General features: G+C 56.0%; 2 long non-coding RNA genes across 2 annotated transcripts; both read right to left on the bottom strand.

The window, feature by feature from the left end:
• Positions 1-1,609: 1,609 nt before the first annotated feature.
• Positions 1,610-2,591, bottom strand: LOC104871888. Its single transcript, XR_782986.2, has 3 exons — positions 2,553-2,591; positions 1,964-2,344; positions 1,610-1,644 (listed from the first exon to the last, which is right to left on the bottom strand). It is a non-coding gene; the product is annotated as an uncharacterized LOC104871888 (long non-coding RNA).
• A 33-nt stretch (positions 2,592-2,624) lies between these two features.
• On the bottom strand, positions 2,625-3,777 carry LOC117287355. The gene is made up of 3 exons (XR_004518636.1): positions 3,260-3,777; positions 2,818-2,930; positions 2,625-2,655 (listed from the first exon to the last, which is right to left on the bottom strand). It is a non-coding gene; the product is annotated as an uncharacterized LOC117287355 (long non-coding RNA).
• Between the last annotated feature and the right edge of the window lie 416 nt (positions 3,778-4,193).

Below are 4,193 nucleotides of genomic sequence, written 5' to 3'. Positions count from 1 at the left end.
ATCTGCAGTTTATAGATTATTTTGTATGTCAAGAGACATATTTGGAAAACAGGAGATTTGGGTTGTACATACTCTCAAAGCTGGATGTGGTGGTAGCAACTCCTGTAACCCCAGTACTTGGGAGGCTGAGGCAGGAGGATTGCTGTGAGTCTGAGGTCAGCCTGGGCTATAAACACAATGAGGTCAAGCCCAGCCTGGACTATACAGTGAGACCCTGTCTCGCAAAAACACAAATAACAACAAAGAAAAAATGCGAGTGTACGGCCTCACTTCTGTTACTTGCTAAGCACTTTGTTTTGGAATAGTCCCAGGTTTACAGGGAAGTTGCAGAGGGAGGAGAGAGGAATTCCCTCCAACCCCCACCCACCTCTCAAGTTCACATCTTACACGACTGCCCTGCACCTGTCAAAATTAACTAACAGTGGTATTTACTCCTAGCCTTAGACTTTTCTGGACTTTTTTCTTTTTGGGTACTGAGGATCGAACTCAGGACTTTGTACCTGTGAGGCAGGCGGCGGCACCACTGAGCTACATCCCCAGCCTGAGGCTTTTCTGGATTTTACCAGCTTTTCTACTTACCTCCTGTTGTTGTTCCTGGACCTCATCCAGGATACTAATCCGATGCTAATTAGTACATTTTCATTTTTTTAAACTTTTAGTGACAGGGATTTGAACCCCGGGCCTTCGCCACACTAAGCATGTGCTCCAGTACCGGGCTACACCACCCACCCTTTTTATTTTAAAATTATCAGATTAACCAGAAATTACAAAGTGTAGAGAGTCTATCACATCTTCCTCTACTCTTCTCAGCTGTGCCCCAAACCATGAAACCGACACCGGTACAAAGCACATTTTGGCGAACAGCTATGCAAATATACTTAAAATTCAAACAGAGATGGCTTTTATGAGTGTTTACCTGCTCACACATTTAACATAGCTCGGTCACTCCCGGTGCCTTGGCCCCGCTCTGCCTTACCTCTACTCTCCCCTGGTGCAGGCTGTCCCTGAAATCCCAGCCAGGCGATCCTCCTGCCTCAGCCTCCCGAGTACAGGATCACGGGTGGGCTCCACCGCACCCAGCTGGTTCCTTATTAGTGGGCACTTCTGCAGATGAGTCCTCTCCGAGGGGACACTTCCTCGTGTGTGCGCGCACACGTGTGTTGGTGTAATCAGAAGCCAGGCTGGAGAGAGAGAAGGTTCTGGCCAGTGGCTTCTCCAGGATCCACATGAAAAGCGGGTGAGGTCACAGCCAGAGCGCGGCCCCTTTAATCTGAAGCCCGGGCCTGAACTGCTGCTGTGGGGGAGGCAGACATTCTTTTCTTCTGCCCCAAACTGGCAAAAATGTCAAGACTGCAGCTCAGCCACCTTGTGGCTGCCTGGCAGAGCTCTCCTGAGGACGGGGCACGGGCGGTGGCTGTGGCCCGCATGCCAGGCATTGCAGTGCCCTGCTCCAGCCTACGCCCGGGCATAGCGAGCTGAACATCACCACAGAGGGGCCTCTCAGAGCTTCCAGCTGCTGTCCACGTAAGAAGGAGCAATTCCCAGCCGGGCGTGGTGACGCGCGCCTGCAAATCCAGCACTTGGGAGGCTGAGGCAGGAGGATCACTGTAAGCTCAAGGCCAGCCAGGGTTATAGAGTGAGATCCTGTCCCAAAGAACCAAAGGATGTGAGTTGCCCAGGCTGCCCTCTGACTTGGCATGCTCCTGCCTCAGCCTCCCGATCAGAGGTGTGCACCACCATGCCTAGCTCTCCTCCCCTAATCACCTACTTCTCTCTGGATTTCTGTTTCTTTCCCTGTAAGATGGTTAACGGCAGACTCTTGTTCATGATGGGGCACCTTCAGAATGCATAGCACAGAGCTCTGTACTCAGCAGGAGCCCCTCAGGGCTGGCTGTCATGATCCCAACCCCTCAGCACCCTAAAGAGGCTGCCAGAGCGGCTAGGGCTGGCATCCCCGGCTCACCCAGCAGCAAGGCGGAGCAGAGCTTCCAGCATCCCGGCGTCTGTGTTGGTCCGGGCGCCCCGGCTTCCTCTCTCCCGGCCCACATTGTGCAGCAGTTCTAGGGCAGTATACTTGCTGATTGCTTCCTGCACTGTTACTCACAACAACCAGCTAAGACACTGCCAAAGAAACACTCACAGCTGGCCGCTCCCCGAGCCCAGGAGCTGCGGGTAGGAAGGAGGCGGGGGAGGAGAGAGAGGCTGGAGCAGCCCAGCCTGGCTGGCGACAGGCCCAACCGGAGGGAAAGGGCTGGCACATCCTCGAAGAGGCCTGCTGACCCCTCATTTTGATACCCAGGAGGGAATCGAGAGAGGAAGCCGTCGACGCCTCCCATCTTGACACCTGCAGAGAAAGCTCTGCTGCAGAACCAGAACAGACAGGGACCAAAAACCACATTTCAGCCTGGCCCTGCAGGGTACACCTGTCAGCCCAGCATTCAGGAGGCTAAGGCAGGAGGGATGCTTGAGCCCAGGAGTTTGCGACCAGCCTGAGCAACGTAGCAAGACCCTGTCTCAATACGAAGCAAAAATCCGGGTATGGTGGCACACACCTGTGATCCCAGCACTTGGGAGGCTGAGGCAGGAGGGTCACCATGAGTTCCAGGCCAGCCTGAGCTACACAGCAAGACCCTGTCTCAAACTGCACCTTTCTCCCTGGAAAAAAATGTAGATATCACTGTTCCCGGGAAAGCTGGGGACTCCACCCACCGGAAGGGGAGACGGGCCTGAAACCTCCCCATCCCCAAAGGGCAATCCCCCGGGTGTCTGGCACACCCAGCAGGTCCCCCAACAGTGTGCGGCGGGCCCATGACTCACGGAAGACTGGGGAACAGGCTGTCCGCGGGCGAGACATGGGAAAGGCGCTGGACACAGGAAACAGGAACGGCGTACGGTGCTGCCGGGGACAGGCACAGGCAGGGGACTGCGGCCTTGTGGAGGGTGGGAAGGGAGTCGGGAGGAAGGACAGCACCCGGGGGCCTGGCTGCTGAGGACATCGTGGGGACAAAGTGAGTGAGAGCCAGAGAGAGGCCTGGGTCTCCGGCCTCAGCAAGGAGCTGCTTCCACAGCAGGGGCACTGGGGAGCCGTGGCGGGTTGTAGGGTCAGGCGTCTGCAGCATTGGTCTCAAAGTCCAGCTGGCTGTGTCGTGGGTCACAGAGAGAGGACCTCTCTGGCCTCGCTGCCTGATCTGTCCCCAGCACCCACCCTGTGCTTCCCCCCGGACCGTGAGTGTGGAGCTGGGCCACGTGAGGTCCTCACCTCGCTCTCTCCAGCTCAGCTTCCCCGGCAGCACGGCCGCAGGGTGGATGCTCCTGGGTGACCACTCAGCCCACCGTGGAGGCCGCTGGGACGCCTCCGACGCCAAGCTCCCGGGCTGGGCCAGACAACGAGGTCGCTGCAGGGCCCCCAGGTGAGGCCAGGCTCAGGCCAGGCTCAGGCCTCCTCTGGATCCTCAGGACAGCCAAGTGCAGAGTCTGTCCTGAGGGGAGGGGACAGTGCTGAGGACGGCCACGCGTGACTGGGCACCTCCGGGTCCACGGTGCCATTGAGTGAGATCAAGGAGAAATTGTCTGTCCTTGCGTTCACCCCAACCAGAAGATCTGGCTGGCGGCAGGAAGTGGGTTCAGGGGACCTCATGCAGACCACTTCCATCCAGGCTGGGGACAGGATGAGGTGAGCTTACCTTGGGCATGGTGTTCTTAAGAACAGGTCCTAAAAGACTAACTTGAAAGTTTTTGTCTTTTCCTTTTGATTTTTTTTTTTTTGAAACTCACTGTGTAGCCCAGGCTGGAGTCAAACTCATAGAGATCCTCCTGCCTCAGCCTCCCAAGTGCTGGGATTACAGACCCGCACCACCACGCCCGGCAACTTGGAAGTTCTGAATCTCAAAAATGAACGTCAGGTCGATGTCTCCTCACCAGGTTTATGAGCAGAGGCTGACATCCTTGTCCCCCTTCACCGTGAGTTCCAGGGGTTGGCTGTGCCCACCCAGGAGGAAGGAGGGAACTTTCACAGGAAGTCCTGGTGGGATGGAGACACTGCTGGTGCTCAGTGCTGCCTGCAGGCTGGGGGACCCCTCACCTTAGCACATCTCAGTACCCAGGGCGCCACAGTCTTCTTTTCCAGTTCCTAGCTGCCACTTTGGGAGAGGTTTACTAAAAAAAAAAATATAAATATAAATAAATAAAATAAA

The sequence above is a fragment of the Fukomys damarensis genome, unplaced genomic scaffold, assembly GCF_012274545.1.
Source record: "Fukomys damarensis isolate Sample0158 unplaced genomic scaffold, DMR_v1.0_HiC HiC_scaffold_23, whole genome shotgun sequence".
Lineage (NCBI taxonomy): Eukaryota > Metazoa > Chordata > Mammalia > Rodentia > Bathyergidae > Fukomys > Fukomys damarensis.
Note: the sequence above shows the minus strand (reverse complement) of the source record. Positions and strands in the feature narration are given on the sequence as shown.